Source organism: Manacus candei, unplaced genomic scaffold, assembly GCF_025592945.1.
Source record: "Manacus candei isolate 608988 ecotype Guabito, Panama unplaced genomic scaffold, ASM2559294v1 h1tg000069l, whole genome shotgun sequence".
Lineage (NCBI taxonomy): Eukaryota > Metazoa > Chordata > Aves > Passeriformes > Pipridae > Manacus > Manacus candei.
Window position 1 is genome coordinate 6,570,703 of NW_026138117.1, and position 19,386 is coordinate 6,590,088.

The 19,386-nt window shown below is 41.6% G+C and overlaps 1 protein-coding gene across 3 annotated transcripts in view; it reads right to left on the reverse strand.

Moving 5' to 3' along the window:
- The window catches only part of FHL2 (four and a half LIM domains 2), a 159,314-nt gene that overhangs the window by 57,374 nt on the left and 82,554 nt on the right, over positions 1-19,386 (reverse strand). Inside the window, exon 1 of one of the 3 annotated variants that reach the window (XM_051806877.1) lies at positions 3,765-3,964. The exons of 1 other annotated variant lie outside the window; for it this stretch is intronic. The gene's annotated coding sequence lies outside the window, so the exon portion shown is untranslated. Of the gene's footprint in view, positions 1-1,439; positions 1,503-3,764; positions 3,965-19,386 lie in introns of those variants that run through there. One more of the 3 variants, XM_051806875.1, reaches the window with a different exon arrangement.

Genomic DNA, 19,386 nt, shown 5'->3' on the forward strand with positions numbered 1-19,386 from the left:
ACCAGCCTAATTTGGAATAAAAGTCTTCTAAGGTTCTACTTTCAAACCATGGTGTGGTAAAGGTCAAAGGGGTGAAGCACATCTGGCCAGATGTGTTGTAGGTGCTCAGAGAGACTGAATAGTGGTGGTACCATAGTGGAGACATGCAAAGATAAGCAAGAAGAGATTTTTTTTTCCATGAAAGCAGTTTGTCAAAATTCCTCTTCTTGGTACCAGTTATTATGAAAGATGCCCAAACATGCATCCACAAGACAATAAAAGTGTGATCCAGGGCTCATCTTCAGTCACCTTGTATCTTCACTTCCCTGCTATCAGAGTCTGTTGCGATCTCTGGATCGTATGGCAGAAGAATCATAGTCCCTTCTTGTTACATTATTAATGCTGGCCATTTCAGACAAAGTAATAGTGATTTCTTTGTGGATGGATTAACTACATCTGCATCGTTGCGGCAGAGGCAAAAACATATTTAATTTCCTAAGCAAAGATTTTGCAACCTACTCGCTGGGGTTCTCTGATTTCCCACCAAACTGGCAGCATCGTGTAGGACCACACTAAGCTAAACATTTAACAAAGTCAAATAATTTGGGATGCCTAAACAATCTTCCAAATAAAATCATTTTGTCAGTCTGTAGGTGTACACAGACAAGAGAGATTCTTCTGGAACTGGTGCAGATACTTTGGGAAATGGTCTGTTTCTCCATAGTACCATGTCACAAAGAGCCTCCACTCCAAGCAGTGTCCTTGGCTTTGTTTAGGATCACTGCTGTGAATTCAAAGAGAAGTTCTTGGTTAGGATTACCTGAGAGCAGTTATTTTTTTCAATTATTATTTCATTATTTAGACCGTACATGCTTTCATAGCCCACACAGGCTTTTAAGTGGATTGTAAAAATATGCAAAGGTGTTTTTGTTTTCTTTAATATCCAGACATTTTCGGAGGTCTCACAAGGTACAAAACAGTAAACAAGCAGGTAAGGCTGTGGGAGGCTGTGGGACAGTGAGCCTGCTGCAGGCAGCCCATCTCACTTCTATTAATTATTGTTGTTATTATTATTGCTATGGTTATTGCTGTTATTATCAAAACTGCTAATAATGTTAATAAATACAGCAACTGATTTAGGTTAGTTTCTATCAGCACCTCCCTTCTAAGTGAAGCAAGGTCTTTGCTGAAACTGCTTCCTGCTGCAAATGATTATTCTGAACCACTTCTTCCATCGTGATCACAACAGACACTTTCCAGATACTTTAGCTCACTAGACACTCCTTGGAAATGTCAGACACGTCTTTTGTGAAGAGCTCCTGTTTTTAACAATATGATAGTATTTCAAGCAAATACTTAGTAAGTTTTGCCAGTGGGTCCTAGCATCTTTGGAAGAAAAGGACAGTTATGGGCAGTGCTGGTGGGTGGAAGAGGGGATATCAGTCATGTAAAAAACATACCTTGTGGTTTTAGTGACGCATGAATTATAATCACTGAAGGCAGTAAGGTTCATTCCAGTCACTGTGGCAAAGACAAAAGGCGAACATTTGTCTTACTAATCATTTACAGGAACCTGGTGTTCAACCGTGCAATGCTGCCATGGGTAGAAAAATATGTTTCAGAAAAGTACTGTAACATTAGCTGTCCCCCAAAACATCCACTCAATCATTTCTGCATAGATGAATGCTGACATGACAGAAGAACTGTTTGTTGTACACATGTGAGTGGAGCGCAGGGCACTTTGGAGTGACTCCCTGTGCTCCCCAGGTAAGTCATGTTATACCTCAGAGCCTCCATGGAACAGGGACACGTATAGCTGCCCAAAAAGAGTGCCTCAGCCATCCTGCTTCATCCAGGGCAAAAATCCAGATGGGTACAAGGCCTCATTCTTCTGCCCTTCCTTTCAGCCTTTCTCCCCTCCCTCTCTCTTCACTCCAGATTACAATCTGGTCAGTCTTAACATGTCACCTGTCAGGCATCTTTTAGCTTACTATTATCAGATGGCTTAGCCAAATATTTCCTCGTCCTGATTTTGGCTGCTCATTCTTACCCACAAACTACCTTTACCACTAGGCTGAAATAAAGTGGGTTTTTTTAAAAAATTTGTCTGTTTTTTGGTTTCGTTTTTTCTTTCATCCAAATTGGTTCCTAGATGTGACATGATAGTAGCAGCAGAGACATAGGAACAGGAAGAGAGGACCCCTGGAATACATCCCTGGAACTGTTCAAGGCCAGGTTGGATGGGGCTTTGAGCAACCTGGTCTACTGGAAGGTGTCCCTGCCTGTGGTAGGGGAGCTGGAAATAGATGATGTTCAAGGTCCTTTCCAAACCAAACCATTCTGTGATTCTACGACCTTAAGAAGAGTCCTGCTGCAGGGCTGTCACATGTGGAAAGCATGTGGTCAGCAATGGGGTGACAGGAGCTCTCTGCTAAGTGAAACAGAGGGAGCCTCTGGTTTCAGCTTGAGGGTATTCCTGAAGTGTCAGACTCCCAAGTGGATTTTTCAGAGCAAATTTGGTTATGCAATGCAGCCTTTTTTTCCCCTGGAATGTAAAGTCAGATGTACATATATACAAAAGGGAAGGTACCATGTGAGGGTATGCAGATGTTACAGCTTAAATATTTGTGTCGAAGTGAGTCTCCTCAGGTACCATGTACAGTCTATGGAGCCCTAATACCATTCAGCTTATCTGAAAGTATGAGGACATTCTCACTTTTTTAAACATCCTCACTATTTTAGACAGTGAGCACTGCTCAAACAAAACAAGACAAAACCCTCCAGATATTAGCTATAAACACTGCCTCAGAAAAAGGAGTTGCTCCAAGTCAACTTTCAGTAGGAAATCAACCCCGGTGGTGTTCTGAGTCAGCAGAGATTGTCTTCAGAGCTGGATTCAGAGAGGGAAAGGACAAGAGAGCCCACCTATTATCCACAGATACTTTTTATAGTTTTCCCCTTTCGCCACTCAGTGCTTTTCACCCAGCTGCAGCAGCACAGCACCAAAGAAACTATGACACTGCCTCTTAAAATTAAGCTAATCAATGCACATGCTGGGCTGAGCTGACACAGGTTTGTGGCAGAAGGTTTTAAAGCAGAGCTGCTTAAAATCTGCTAGTGGATGGCAGGTTATTTTCATGTCAGAAAACACTCCTGATGGAAACAAGCAAGCATAAACACCTACCCTTTACAAGCCTGCTTTCATGCTTAAAGAAACCTGATGCTCAGCCATGTGGAGAAATCATTTCTTTCCTCTCCATAGCAGAAAGTTCAGTGAAATGGAAAGCAGCTCTTACAGCTGAGTGTTCCAACTGGAATTATTAAGTATTTTTTAATAGCTTGCAAAATGATGCATTCACTTTATCTATTATCATGTAAATATTTTATACTAAATACACTAAACCATCTTTTGCAACATTAGTTTGGATTAGACACATACTATTAAAATTACTCTTAATGAAAATATTTAGGTCTGAAAGGGGATTTAAATATTATTTTCCATCAGTTTAGTTCCTTTGTATGAAGGAGAATGAAGTCCTTTATGTTTAAATGATTTAAAGCATCCAGCTTAAACTGCATTACCCAAGAACTTTTGCGTTGCCAATAATAGCCCACTCTAAATTTGAAGTACAGAAGAAAAATAGTAATCAAAACCTGAATTTCCAAGCATTTTTGAATTTAAACCTATCTCTGCTACTTATATTAAAAAATGTGATTTATATGCTAAGTTAACAGACTCTTAAAATAAGACACTAAAAGCAGAAGTTATAAAGCATACAGTTTACCTGAGTTGCCTTGAGGAGTCCTTCTATATCACACACTTGCCTGGACTCAGCCTTTAAAACTGAGTTAATTGGGATTTAACAGGAAAACACTGCCAGAAGCTTATCAGACTGGCAGCCACGGCTCTTTGCAAAGGTGCCCTTCTTCTGCATCCTCATCACTGCTGTCCCTAAGGACAGTGGTGGCCTCTTTCCCCGCTTAAGGCTCACCCAGCACTCCCAGCCAAGCGGGTGGGAGGAAAAGTCTTCTCTTTGCAGGATAAGGGACTCACTATATTCTTAGCATGGATTGTGCCCATCCCACTGCTCCTCTGAGATCAGCTCCCAACCTTGATTTTTGAACCCATGACTCCACAGTCCCAGGGAGAGACCTAAGCCTGTGCTCAGAGCTGAGAACTGTACATGCTCATGGCATGTTTCAGCCAGGATGGACATTTGCCCACATTTAACTCTTTTCCTGACACAGCAGTCTTAAGCATGTGCTAAGAATTTAGGAATCGATTCCAGGGAAATCAGGTTCATAATTTGGAAGCCGTTTCCCAACACAACTCAGACATTTGCTGTCCTTGAGCTATCAACACAGCCTGAGGACTCTGAGGTAAAAGTTCAGGGCAGTCTGAAAGATGCAACTGGGGGGAAGCACTAAGATGTTCATGTTTGGCCACAGCTCTTTTCCTTTCAGAGCAGAGTGATGTTGCTCTCTGTAGCAAAGTTATGCTCCCAGCAAGAGCTCTTCAGCCCAGCTCCCCCTCACCTGTGGGCAGGCATTATGGTTCAAGGTGATTTAACAATCCTCAGACCTTTCTGGGCATTTTAACCTTTTACTGGGGAATCTTGGCATCCTTCACTACATTGTATTTTGAAAGAAATAAAACCACTTCTACCTATATGCTTTAATGATTTTAAAATGTGTTTTTAGGTTATCTGAATGGTGAGTTAATACTGTACAAGACTTCACAACCTGAGAAAAAAAGTCTGCATTTTTCACTAGCCATTAGCCCAGCAACAACTAGGCTCCCCAGAGCTGTGAGACCATTTTATAAGCACACAGCAGGGTGACAAGTCTGGCTCTTACAGCAGGAACTACCTGTGTCCCTCTCCTCTGTAACCCCATTAAGGGTTCCCTGCATGTCAGCAGGGAACAAATGTTATGGCTGGGGTGATCCCTGCCAGGTCTGGGTGAAGTGGCTGAAGTGCTCACGTGGATGATCATACTGTCCAGTCTGCTAGAAACCAGAGAGAGAAGAAGAAGCAGGATTTTCATCCACACAAGAAAAAGGATGATGTTCTCCACTTGGTAGTTTGCTAGAGAAACACGGGTAACATAGGTTGGTTTGGGGGATTTCAGCTGTGAGGTAACTCACATTTGGAGACTTATACAGCCTCTCTATTTCAGCTCTCTGTATTTTATTTTTGCTTTTTAATTACTTTCACAGAAGGTCATTGAGAATACTGGAGTATTGGATCTGGTTTTAAATTTTTTCAGATCCTTTTGATCTGGAGACATGTTGTCTTGTCTGTCACTCCAAAACAGTGATCCAAAAAAACCTCCAAATCCACTGCTCAGGGTCTATCTTGCACTTCTTGGTCTGCTTATTTGTGGTGCACTGTACAGCTCTGCTCCTGCCTGCAAAGGCCTCTCATTTCCCAAGGCTTCAGATGGGCTGTTAGGGTTCACTAGTCTCTGTCCTCACAAATCTCTCTCCTCTATGACCCTCTGTTTGCAGTTCTCCCCTCCTTGAGAAGTTCATTTTTGTTTTACCACCTTAGGTCTTCTATTAAGGAGCGGCACAAGAAAGCGGAAAACCTAATCTATGTGATTTGAGAGCGAGTTACTATGGCCACAAATGTGATGGGGAAGTGTCTATTTCAGAAATAGGAGCAAAGCATGTCTAGCAACCTATAAATAAACAACTTGGGGGCCCAGGCTGTCAGACACGTGTCACAGAAGTGCCTGTTACAGCTCTTCAGCACTTTAAAACTGAAGTCGTAGCTACAGGCACATGATAGAGAACAAGAGTATGAGAAGACCAGAGATATACAGTAGGTCAAATACAGCCTTTGTAATTTATGATGGAGCAATTTTACCCCCACAGACGAATGAAAGAGGATGCAGGAGGCTACCTGCACCCCTGGTCTAACCTGTCAGGCTACATCTTTCTTGTTTTGGGCCAACAGATACTGCCTCTTACCTTAGGCAGATAAGACTTAGCTAGTCTACCTACAGTAATCTGTCATACTCTCTAGCTGAGTCAGTTGCCCTGTCTTTTGCACCCAGAATACAGCCTTGAGCACTCCCAGTGACAACATGCATGAGGAATCAATCACTTTCCTCAACTATCAGATAATGAAAAAGGGACAGGTTAAGTTGTCACTAAGAAAATGCAGTGAAGGCGTGATTGTGCTTGTGTCACTTGTCAGCTCAGACTCACATGGAGATTGGTGCAAGGTAGGCTGAAGGTTAGATGGACTGCCAATGCTGATTTCTCCAGGGGTGTGCTCTAGGTGAAGCTGTACTCTATATCACAGTCTCCCTTGCCAATGTGTACAAAGATGTCTGGATTAAGCAAGCACGGGTGTGCTTGCACAGGCTCACATAAGCATCACACCTTCCTTTTGCATGAAGACATATTACTAGGGCTTGCTGCCTCAAAGGCTTGTATATCTTATTTATGCAAGTCTAGATGGAATCATAGGCTCACAGAATCATCAAGGTTGGAAGAGATCTCCAAGATCGTCCACTTCAACCACCAACCTAGTATCACTGTAATCACCCCTAAACCATATTCCCAAGTGCCACACCTCCTATTTGGTGTATCTGGATTTCAAGAAAAGGAAAGCTTTGAGGAAGTTTTCCTGAAGTAATTAATTTGCCCTTTTTCAGTCTCCTAAAGAGACTTCTGCTCCCTCACACATTCATTTTCCTTCACAAAGCAGCGTTCATAGGTGACAAATCTCACTGATCTTTACAGTGTGGTGTGTGTTTCCTTGGATAATTCACCCCATGGCTGTACCACTGTCAGCAAAATCCACTCTATGTCTTCTCCTGCCCAAGCCCCCACATGGTCACCTCTGCTACCACAACACAGAGCACAGCTGACTCAACTGAGCTAATACTGAGACAACTGAGACTACTGAGACAACTGAGACTACTGAGACAACTGAGCCACCTAAAGATATTCCTAAAAAAATAATAATATAACCCAACCTGTTCCCCTGCTTTGTTCTCCACAGTAAATTTAGCAGCACAAGTAAAGTGGTAATGTGGTATTGGAAAGTATTGATGAAGGTGGGAAGGCTGGCAGAGGAGTCACCAGAGAAATAAAACCTGTGATACTGTAGAAAACTGCCTGCACCATGGGAAGTTGCAATGGTCAGAAGGTTTCAGGCTAAGTCTCTGCATTTCCAAACATCTACTCTCAAGAGATTAGAATTAAAAATGGTACAGCATGTTAACAGAGGTGGGCAGAGAGCATGATGCATATCTGTGGGTTTTTCTCCAAGAAAGAATTTCTTGTCTAGAGTATGTCTAACACAGCACAGAGCCCACAAATCACAATGTAGCATTATCTGATGTGGGGAGGTGGATAAATGACTAAAATAAACAAGAGCTCAACAGAAGCCTCCTGCTACATTTGGGAGGTAACTTGGTCCTTATTTCACTTTTTCCTCTTGACAAGAGGGTACGCAATCTGTCTGAGAGACTCCAGTAACAAGAAGAGTTCAATCTCACAATTAAGGGGAACAAAGTATCGTGACTAATCTGTGGATGGAGAGCAGTACTATTTTGAGCACAGTTTGGGAGAGCGCTTGTTCAGTTAACAGATAAGTCAGTCGGTGGATGAGTTTTCAGATGAAGCTCTGATTTGTTTCCTCAGAAGAGAGTCAGGGGGTGTATATGGAAGGAGGAACACACACCCAAGAAAAGAATACAGGAATTTTTCCTCTTTCCCTCATTATTTTAATTGAAGCACATAACATGAGACATTTTTTTTAAAAAATGCAAACCATGGGGTTACTGAAGAGGGACCCTTATCCTCTACTCAAAACATGGAGCAGGCTGGCATTGAAATGCATGGTGAGATTTTGGTCACTCCTTTTTGTTTTGTTTTGCAAAGCAACCAGCACAATTGAACCATTGACCTGCCCAGCTCTTCAGTACTGAAGTAAGTAAAAGTATTTGTTTGAAAATAAATGTGGTTATTGCTTTTAAGAGGATTCCAGGTAGCATAGGTTATTTTAGCATAGTCTCATGTACTATGGAAAAGCTTCTGAAATAAAATTTTTATGCTGAAAAATAATTATGAAATCTATTAATGAACGTGAATTATCACTTAAAAATTTTCATGTTAGTCAGGTAAAGAATTCTAATACTCCTTATTTACACCTTCAACATCTCATGCTTTCATACATCAGCAAGTGTAGAGGGCTGTCATTAAAGACTGAAATGGCTTTGTGCCATTCAGGACTTCTGGCACGGTGGATTGCTATTCCTTTTCATGTCCTGACAAGTTCAATCTAGGGAAGTGTACCACTTCCAGAGTATTCTTCTTGCCATCACAGTCTCAGCTGGCTATTTCTGATTCAAGTCCTTTGAAGCCCTCCAAAGGGTCAAAAAGTCAAGACCTCTGGTTGCTAAACATGAAAAAAAGGTGAATCCCAAAGTGCTGTCAATCCCAAGCCAAAGAGCAGGAGAATAAAGTGGTCCCTTTTCATTGCATTCATCCTGGAGACAGGCTCTGCCATGCAATACCCCCATATCTTACAGTGACTTCCTCAGCATGACAGCAGGGGACTTTGGCCCCTGAAATGCCTTCCTGATTACTGCTGCTGAGCTCGGGGCTGCTCCCGCAGAGCCAAACTTTGCTATCTCTCCCCAGGAGCTGAGTTTCTGAGAATATTCTCTGCTGCCTAACAGCCCCTCTTCAGTGATGATGAACTGCTGTTGACAGTCCTCTTCAAATGAGCCAAACAAAGCAGGAGGAGCTGCATGAGGCTTTAACATAGATTAAGATACACAGGGGTTATCCACCACCATGTGTCAATCATTAGCTATTAATTAGGCTAAGTAAAAGATAAACATTGGCTTTAAGAACCATTTCCAGACATTAAGGGTTTGCCCTTACTGTATATCCATACCCCAGCATCTGCTGAAAGCAAGTTAAGTAGCTCTTAAATTCTTTGGCTATATGTGTCACACAGTATTTGCTTTTAATTTTAGAGAATGTGGTCTTGCTTTTGGCATGGCTGAAAGTTTACATCATGTACGATTTTTAGCAACCTGCCTGCTGTCACTCTACACTGATGATGGCAACTAAAGCTGTACAGGCGTCTAAGGAGGATTTCCAGGAAAATCCTTGGTAGGATGATACACTTCAGTATTTGAGTTGGTGCTGGCCGATCCTCTTGGCTCTGAAGCCAAATGCATATTTTGGCTGGCATAGGGCTTCCCCCACAGTTGAATAAGAGTTGTGTTTTTCAGGAGGCAATAGAACCATTGCCTTAAACCTGAGTAAAACTGAAAGAGGATGCAATAAGAAATACCTTTAACTGTGTGTCATCCCAAAGCACATCCTACCGATGCTTCAAAGGAACATTCCATCTGCGCCTTCCTTGTTATCTACTCTCATGTCCTTTCCCAACTAATTACCAAATGTTTCTGGAAGACTAAAGAGAAAAATATTAAAGAATAATTTTATTCTTTAGACACTCCACTCTTTTCTATTCCGTTGTAATCCCCATACCTTATCTAAGCATGTGCAAACAGTCAATTTTTTAATATATTTAGTCAAAACAATATTTAAGCAAAGAAAATGTTTTTAATATTGAACCTAATGGACATCTTCGTTTCTATTATCATGGCAGAGTCAAGATACCAGATTTTGTAAGATCTTAGGCTTTGAAACATCTGTAGCCTGAAGATCCTTGAGTCCTGAGTGTTAAACAAGTGGAGCTATAGCTTTCCTTGCAAAGGGGTTTAGCAAAAATGATGTTTCAGAATTTTTTCTCAGGCTGTGCATCTCCCCTCAAAGACAGAGAGGTCTTTTTTATCTTCATTCACTGTGAAAAAAATTCAAGCTGCAACCTGAAGTAGCACTATATCTTTGTGATCTCCTGTCTAAGATAAAACAGTGTTTGTTCAATTCTAGCAAAGGCTCAGCAGTAGCCACAAACCATTTTGCGATGCAGATTCTGCATTCAAAGTGAAGGAGTGAACTTTCAGCTTTGGGGGTTCATCACTGCTAAGGCTCACACATCTTCTCTGCCACTATATCCATGCTGCCCTGCAATGCAGTACAGCTGAAAGGATTTGGGAAATCAGAAGGCTTTTGTCTAATGTGTCTGTACCTGTCTCAGTGTATGTTATCTAACTACCACTCACCTTCCTAGCTTTGCCCTGACACTCCTCCCTCAAACAATTCCTTTTTAGAGTGTCTCCTTGCTTTGTGCCAGGCACTTTGCCATCCGCCTGAGCAGATGGAAGTATGTATGCCTCTAACAAATGTGACCTTGTTAGGCTGCTCGTCCCTCATGTCTGAGCGAGAGAGAGATGTAAAACGTTACACCCACTACCTTCCAGGGGCGAAGAGACTCCAACAGCTCATGTCTGCCATGCTGGGAGGTGTCTCCTGGTAACGTTGCCTTGATATGATCAACATTGCAGCTACTGCTTTTCAGCATCTTAGTGTTGTTGTAAAGCATATGCTTGCCTGAACACCAACACTTGCTCTCTCTTCACCTCCTGGAAAATGCACCTGGGGGCTAAACATGGGGGGCCAGGAAGCAGCCATGGCACAGCAGTAGCTGTCCTTTTGGCAGTTGTTGAAAAGGGAACTTGAGAGAGGAGCGTAAAATAGAAAGGTAATTTGAGAATGGAAAAAAAGGATAAATAGAGGTTTGTGAATAATTTTGCTCTGTGACTTGATCCTAAGAGGAAGTTCTAAAAAATGACTGCAACTGCTGCAGTGTAAGTGGGGTTTGTCTCACTTTATACAAGATACAAGAAAATTGTAAGTCTGAAGCCTGAGAGCATGACTAAAGAAATGGAACACAAATCTCCAGAGAGCAATTCATTCAATCTCTCTTAGGCACTTACATGTCTTCTGGAGCAGCCTATTCATTCCTAGAATAAGAGGTTATATTCTTCTCAGCCCTTGAGAGCTCCAGGCAGTTGTTCACAGAGAGCTCTCTCAAGCTACTGGATATATCCTGGGGTCTCTGAGACACCTGCATGGGGCAGGAGGGACTACAGGAGGTAACCTGTGCTGTTGTGGCTGCCTGCAGGACCCCAGGGCACCACACAGCACGTGAACCATAATGTGGGCAGCAGAATGAACTCCCTAACTTGCAGGTCCTTATATCAGGGCTGGTGAATTTCATACAAATAAAATACCCCCAATAATCACACTCAGCCCATTACCTTAATGAGAATAAAAAGTGCTCCTGTTACAACTCCATGAACTTCAGGCAGCCAAGCTCTATCTCTCCTCCTCTACCAAAATGAGCTACAGAATGTGAGGTCCAAGGACTGCCTCCACAATGAATCACAGTTGAGGGCAATATTTCAGTGCCTTACAAGTTCCCTTCTCACCTTAAGCATCTTTCTAGTGTAATAGTCTTTAAAACTGGTAGGGGAATCCAGGGGAAGTATAATAGAGACGTGAGGCTGGGGAGTGTTGCCAGTGTGCATGGAAGAGTGTTGCAGTACAAAATTCAAATACCAACAGAAAAAGAACTGCTAGGATTAAACAGGAAACCTTGGACCAGAGAGGCTGGGAAAAAAACCACCACCTAAAAGACCAGACAAGATCCATTGTCCTGATCTCCCCCAGCAGAATGTAGAGAGACTTTGCATGATGCTATCAGATATCCCACCGTTTTCTCCCTCCCTTTGTAAATTCTTATTTCGGGAAAAGATGACCACTCTTTCCCAGTATAATCTCGCTTACTGGAAGTATCAAACCTTTTGCCCCAAAATGTAAATACTGTATCCGAGAAATGTAAATCCATTTTTCCCCTTATGTTACCCTTGTTACTGGAAATGCTAATAGATTGTGGAATCCCCTATTTGGCATAACCCTGCCTCCTCATTAGAATGTAAGCCCCCGAGACCCTTAAATAGCACTGACATGTTCAATGAATGATTCCAGTTTTTTGCCTCTATATCTGGGATTGTGTTAGCTTTATTGGACTGTTACAGAAGAGGGTGCAATGACCCTCAGTTCGTCCTAAGCCTTCTCTCCCCTTCTCCACACCTCTGTATCACTTCCAAATCCTCTTCATCTGCTACTGGCATATCTTTCTGAGTTTTGAAACTGTTGCATACAAGGTAAGGAAGAATATGCACTTAGAATATACTGAGATACCACTGGAGATAAATAGGAATTTTTATCTCTGTATTCATGTAAGATGCAACTGGCACTACAGTCATTTGAAATTAAATAAATCTAGGCCCACTTAAGACTGCTGAAGCCTAATGGAATAACTTGACTTTCATCTTTCACCCCTTGCCATCGGTGTCAGGATCCCACTGATGCAGTGGGATAAGGATTGAGCTCCCTTTTCTCCTTTCCAGACTGGGTAATGTGGCTGAATGATAGCAGCTCTTAAGAAGTATTAGCTCACTGAGCAATTGTTAGCAATAGACAAGCAAGACTTAATAGACAGCCAGCCTAAAAATCAGAAACAAGTTAGTACTTGGGACAACTTAAAAGCAGCTACTGATACCCCATATCTCTCCTTTGTTGGAGGTGGAGAGGTGGTGCCAGTTAAATGTGTGTTCTCTCCTTTTAGGGTGTAAGTCTCTGCTGCTGGCAAACTGTTTTCAGGTTTGGTAAACCAGCCAACTTGTGACCTACTAGTTGTTGACAAATGAAGAGGATATTCTTCTATCCTTGGTACAATAATCAAAAAATAATAGGCCAGATTATTAAACCTGATCTGGCACTTCTGTGGTGTTCAAAAGTTGAAAATGGGCTGGTAAACCTCCATCTGGAAATGGCCAGCCAAAAATGCCTCTCTCAGTCACCCCAACTCACAGGGAGAGCAAAAATTAAGAAGAAGGAGGTGACGATCTGCCCCATGTAAAGGTAAGGTTAACCCAGATCACTGCATCAGTGTAAATGAGGTCTCTTAACCCACAGGTACAGACTGTTGAGATAACACAGCTGGCCTTATCCTGATAGTTCCTATTTTCTGGATCAACCTAGAGCAGGCTGTATGTCAACCAAGTCAATCTGACCACAGCTTTCTGCCAAGTAGCATTTCTTGAGGTAATCCACGGAGGTATAATGCTGTGCTGGCAGAAGGGAGAAGAGACATTATCAGCAGCTTCTGAGTTACCATTCAGCAGTGGAAAAGAAAGAGAAAACTTTGGAGCTCCTTGACTCTTTTCCCATTGCTCTTGATCCACAAGAAATTTGTAAACTGCCGCTTCTCCTTCCTTCCCACTTGGAAACACCTCTTCTGAAAGGGGAATGAGATTTCTGTCTTCCTCCTTAGCTGCTCTCCCTGTAGGTGAGGGAAGAAAGGCAGCCTCAGAGTAGGAGGTGTCTTCAGGCTTCACTGGAAAGAAACAGAAGAAACATCTTTTCTGGCAAGGAAAATGTTGGCAGTATTAATCATTGCCAGTGCCAAGTGTTAAGAAAAAGACAAACAATGAGGCAGATTTCAGCAAACATGAGATTAAAAGCAGTGTCTCTGGTTTGAGTTAATGGCCTCCTGATACTTGAACTTGTGGTGTTAAGGAAAGGTTGTATATGTGTGGGAAGGGAAGGATTAGATGTTCTCCTTATGGGCTTATTTATCACAAGGCTTAAAGATATCTTTTTTAAAAATGAAATGTGGGATTTTTACTCAGTCCTGTGTTTTCAGAATCTAGGGCTTGATGTAAAAGATCAAATCATTGAACAAAATGATAAATGGACATCACCATCAAAGTGCAACACATTCTGGCCTTCTTCTCTTAAAGTCATCAGTATTTCTCATGAAAACATCATACAGTAAACCCCTACCACAACAAAGACCTGGGAAAAGCATGCAGTAAATGTCTCAGATTTAGATTTTGTGGCTGTATGGACTCTTGTTTCCTTTGATCAAATACTGGGAACCACACCACAAACTATGGGATTAATATACTTGTTTTTTAGATGACTATCCTGGTTCTGGCCAGGACAGGGTTAATTTTTGCAGTAGCTGGGAAGGGACATGACCAGGACTGTAAGAGTACAGCAAGATAACATTTCCCTTACCTCCCCCTCATCCTATAGCTCATTTCGTCAGAAAGCCATACCTGGGCACCTGCTGGACAGTCAACAGTGAGCATCATCTCCCTGTGCCTGCAGAGAGGCCAATTCTAAGTCAGCAAGTACATGTCCAGGAAAAAACCTTTATTTTTATTAGTGTAACCACTGTCCTGTGGCCTTTTTTTTGAAATTTGTTCCTGAGCCTTTCAACAGTTGTAAACATCCAGATGTCTCTCATCTCAACCGAGAGAGCTTTCTGAGTAGTTTTCCCTGCCTGTGCTTCTGTGGTTCATAACTCCAACAGAAACCATCTTTTTGTGGGATAGAAAGTGGACTTCATGTAATCAGCAGGACAACATTTTGTGGATCATTAGGCAGACCAGCACAGGATGATTGTTTGGAGGAACACAGCGAAAATAGAGGATACAGTGATGGACATTTCTATTCTATCATATCCTAAATCCTGAATGCTTGAATAATTTATGCTTATGCACAGATTCCTCAGTGAGAGGACAAAATGAAATCTGATAATGTTTCTTTTAAGCAAGTCTCAACAAAATCATAGCTCTTACTTGCCAAATAATGAGGCTGCTGTTTTTCCTTCTCTTTTTTGAAGGCACTGTATGAACTTTTGTAGTCTTGGGTTATTGCCCTCCAGAATGGCCTATGATTTGAGTGACTGAACATACTGTCTTTGTTATGACTTTGAACAGGGTTAGTTCTAAATGAATTATAAATAATGTGAAAAAAACACAGCAAACAAATGCAGAAGCATCCATGTGACCAGATCAGACAAGACTAGCCTTTTGTATCCAAGTAAATCACATGGTGGGAAGTGGATCTGCTCACATTGAAAAGGACAATTAGAAATCCTAGTAATGACTGTAAACTTTGCATGGTTATCACGATGATTGTTTGTGGGCTCCCTTACACTTTTCATGGTGGGCTTTCTCAGGCAGCAGAGAAAAACCTACCTCAGTAGGAAGGTCAGACAATTTTGGAAAAGGAAAACATGTGAGGCCTTCAGCATGAGAACAGAGAGTTCATGAAGGGTATTAGGGCATTCAGGCCACCACAGGTGTATTTCCCTCCTGGAGGGGCGAGATGAAGGTGGAGACAAGGGGCTAAGGACAAACTTCTTCGGAAAAGTATCAGCAGCAGATTATCTGGCAGTTGTGTAGGCACAGGATTGCCCATGTATTGAGATAGATTTTCTTTTCCTGGTTGGAACATCCACTTTGAGGTTTGCCATCATTTCAGGTCTGTCAGTCAGACTGTCTTGGCTCAACCAGCCCTCATCTGTCATCTGGAGAGGGTCTGCACAGAGAGGTGTTTCTCTTGGCCATTGCAGAACATGCATCTTGCCACAACTGCATGTGTACCCAAAAATATGGCATGGTGGCTGTGCAGGTCCTCCAGGAAGGGACACAGAAAAAGAGACAGTTCCATTTATGTTGCAGCCACCTCAAGGGAGAATTTCTCAACTTCCCTACTCCGGTGTTTGTACAAAGCCTGGCAGCTGCAGACAGCAGCTGTAGTGGTCCCTGGGCTGTAAATGCTTCTGGAACCCATAGCTGGTATGAGCAAATATTCAGGGGTTTGAAAAAAAACCCCAACTCTTATGTTATAAGAAATATTTCTTCAATAACTTCAGTCAAGGCCTACAGACTTCAAGTTAATCAGAGCTTTATCCCTGTTTTCTGCTTTAGGACTGATCCAGTTAGGGTTTGGACCTTTTCTGACTTACACAAACCCTATACTGTGAATTCACTGCTGTGTAGGTAATGTGCCGATATGTTAGAATGAAGGGATATGCTAAAAATATAAATACACTGAAGGGAATAATAATAAAAACGATAAATACAGGGTAAACTGATCATTTAAATGTTTAAAAAGTAACATTTTGATGATTTGGTGATGATTTGATGATTTGGTTCACATAAAGTAGGTAAGGAAAATACTTCAAATATAATTTCTATCTTTGCTATATCTCTGAAAACTGTAAAGTGTTTACAACTGGACGAAGATCCTCTGGGAAAGCATCTACTTTTTAACAGCATTATCTTCTCAGTCTGTTCCTATGACTTCTGTGTACTGCTGTTGTCACAACAGATCAGTTGCAGCTATTCAAGTTTCCAAATGAATTTGGATTAATAGGTCATTTTAAGGTCTTCTCTAAATCAAGAGCATGGTCCACATAAATTACAGGTGAGTCAGAGTATTTTGGAAGTGTTTTCCAAATCCCATATATTGCTGTAGATATTTTTTAGTCTCACTGTGCCTTTTTCCTTTTTCCAATGGAAAATGGAGAAAAACATAGTCCAGGTTACTGTACAAACTTTCTGTGTTTAGCTGTATGGAGTTAATATTTCATTCTAGTCCTTCACGGTGTATAAACTTGAAGCTCAGTGATGTAAATGGGGCAGCTGGAATTCACAAACATAGCTGCAAATCCTATTAGCAGTTAAACACAGCAGGTCTGAGATGCACCCTAGTGTGCATGAGACCTATTATGCAAATACAAAATAGTCACTTTGGGTTGAGTGACATTTGCAACTTAGAGGTAAAAATATGCTTCGAAGTTAGTCTATTTAAGCAAGTCTACCTTTTCTAGAAAGAACCTACTGAGTCACTTGAAACTTAACATTTGACAGAGGAGAGTGAAAACCAGCCAAGAACTCAAAACAGCCAAGATGTCCTGATCAAGTGCGAAGTTGGGTTGTGACAACAGACAGGCCTGTTACCTGGCAACTTAAGAAAAGCAGGAGGGTGTTTAGCTTCCAGCAGAACTAAAGTAAACAGGTAAGAGCAGGAGGCTGGATGGGGATGTGCTTCTGTTACACACTGGAAAGTGCTATCCAGGATATCTAAACACATTCCTCGTGCATGCTCTTCCAGCCAACACCTGTCTGTCACATCTGTGCCCGAGTCTAATTCAGCCATATAATCAACCATATTCTAACTGCTTCCCTGAAGAAAGAAATCAAGTCCATTTTTTTCAATTAGCTATCAGTATCAGAGGCTCAGCAGTAGACACTGCAGTGACAATGACTGCTTGGCTGTGACCTGCACAGTTGTTGTAGGACTAGATCTTTATTCCATCTGCTGTGAGGAGGCAATTTCTTAATGATGCACAGACTTTAAAATCTGATGACTGCTCTTATCTGTTTCACAACACAGGCCATAGTGCTGGGTCCTTCTGGGGAAAAGGAAGAGGAAAAAGGAGAGAAGAAGGGAGGGGAGAGGAGGGGAGGGGAGAGGAGGGAAGGGGAAAGGAGAGGAGGGAAGGAGAAGGGAGAGGGAAGGGGAATATTTGCCCTTACTCAGAGACAACTAATAATGGCAAATGTAGCATTTTCTTTTATAACTTATTCCAGCAACTAACAGCCTAACAGCTGAAAACATCTGTTACTGTTTCTGGTTTAAATGCACTTGGATTTAACTTCCAGATATTAAACCTTTCTTTCCCCTCCCTCTAACGGGAAATGACACACAACAACTCAATCTCCCTTCACCGTGTTTTTGAAGAATTAAGAGATTCTTCCTGTCTCTGAGTACACATTGATTTTTCCAGCCTTTAATTCATTTTGGAAGCTCTTCCCTGCAGTCTCTGCAGCCTTTCAAGTTCCTTTAAAAATGGGGACACCAGAATTATGTGCTAGTATCTATGTTGACAACAGTGCTAAATTTACCGCATTGCTCCTCTGATTATATACTCAGGACCTCAGCTGCCCTCGGTGACTGTGCTGGTCCTTGTATGCTGTCACCTCTGAAGTTGCTGTTGGGAGCTGATATTTCTGAGGATACAGCTCCCCACTCTGTGAGGATGGCCTGGATCTTTTCCAGCTGTAGTTCTTTCAGGTCTGATCCCCACTTGACAGTAGCATCAAAAGCATGTTTGGGCTGTGATTCCACACCTGATGTAGGGTACACACTGAAGCACTCATGGGTGCCCTGGGCTGGAGGTAGATGTTGAAACCCAGCTTCCCTAAGCGACCAAGGTCATTCAGTATCACCATCCCTTCCTTACCATTGTGTCTTGTTCCATGGTCTACATCTATTACTGGAGATAATCTCATGTAAGGTTCTCAATTTGAAGTGATGAAGAGTTAAACTCTAATACAAATGCCAATGGAACATGACTAGAAATGAATATTTATGAATACCATGGATTAGCAATTTTTAGTATCTGTCATACAAAGTGTTTAGGGCATTTAGTGTATTATATTGATAGCACTAGCCCGTAAGTCAGGTAGAATTTTCTAAAGGAGAATCTCCTTTATCACACAAACTTGTAATTTCATCAAAAGAGGAAATCAGACTTTCTTTATGAACAGATTGATCTTCCATAAGGCCATGTTGATCAGCATTAATTAAATTCTCTGCCTTTTCTTCTTCTTTAGTTTTCAGGGCCTTTTATTATTTTGTATTCCCTAATAACTAATGTCAGGCTCAACAGACAGATCTAGTCTGCTGCTAACACAGAATCAGCATGTTCCCACATTTCTGGGATTTGCATGGGGCTTCAAGACTTCTACAAAAATAGTGTCAGAATAGGCCATCTTGGGTTTTTTTGCTACGGTTAATATAAATTCTCACTAAATTATCATCTCAACTAGTTTGTCATCTCCCTCTAGCAATCAGCTGATATCACAGCAAGTGTTTTGCTCCTGGTAGAATTAAAATTCCTCTAACAGTCTGGGTAGAAGATAGGCTGTACCACTTCTGATCAGGGAGGGAGCTAACACAGCACTAGCAACACACAACAGCAGATGCTGAGAAAGCTGATAAGGACAAGTAAATAACCCTAGATGCTGTTCCAGCAAACAAACAGTGTACTCATATTTCGTCTTGTTTTCCTATGCAATATATTTTCTATTATGTATTGTCTTTAACATTCCCTACATTCGCTACTCTATATATACACATCCGTAAACACTCTCACACTTCTAGCTCCTACCTTCACTATTAACAAGTAACACTTTGATCAAAGCTCCCTCGACTGCAGATGAGACATTTTTTAGCCAGGTCTAAGAAAAACTTTGGATATGCCACTTCTGTACCTGTTGATGCATCTTCAAAGTACTGATCTAGCAAGATAATGCAAACCCCAGTTCATGAAACAAATGATTAGCTGTCTTGCACTGCTCATTTGTTCAGGGAACACATTCACAAAATCCTCCTTTTCCCCTTCCCATTGAACGGATGTGAGTCCTTAGAACAATTTTGAAACAGCATTGTGGGATGTATCGGTAAAGTACATCCATTAATGGTTTGACTGTGCAGAGGTCTCTTAAAAGGAACAAGATGACTAGTAGATTATAAGAATGCTACTTACTTTAACCACTGCAGTAATCTAATTAAAAGCATTTTAATTCTTT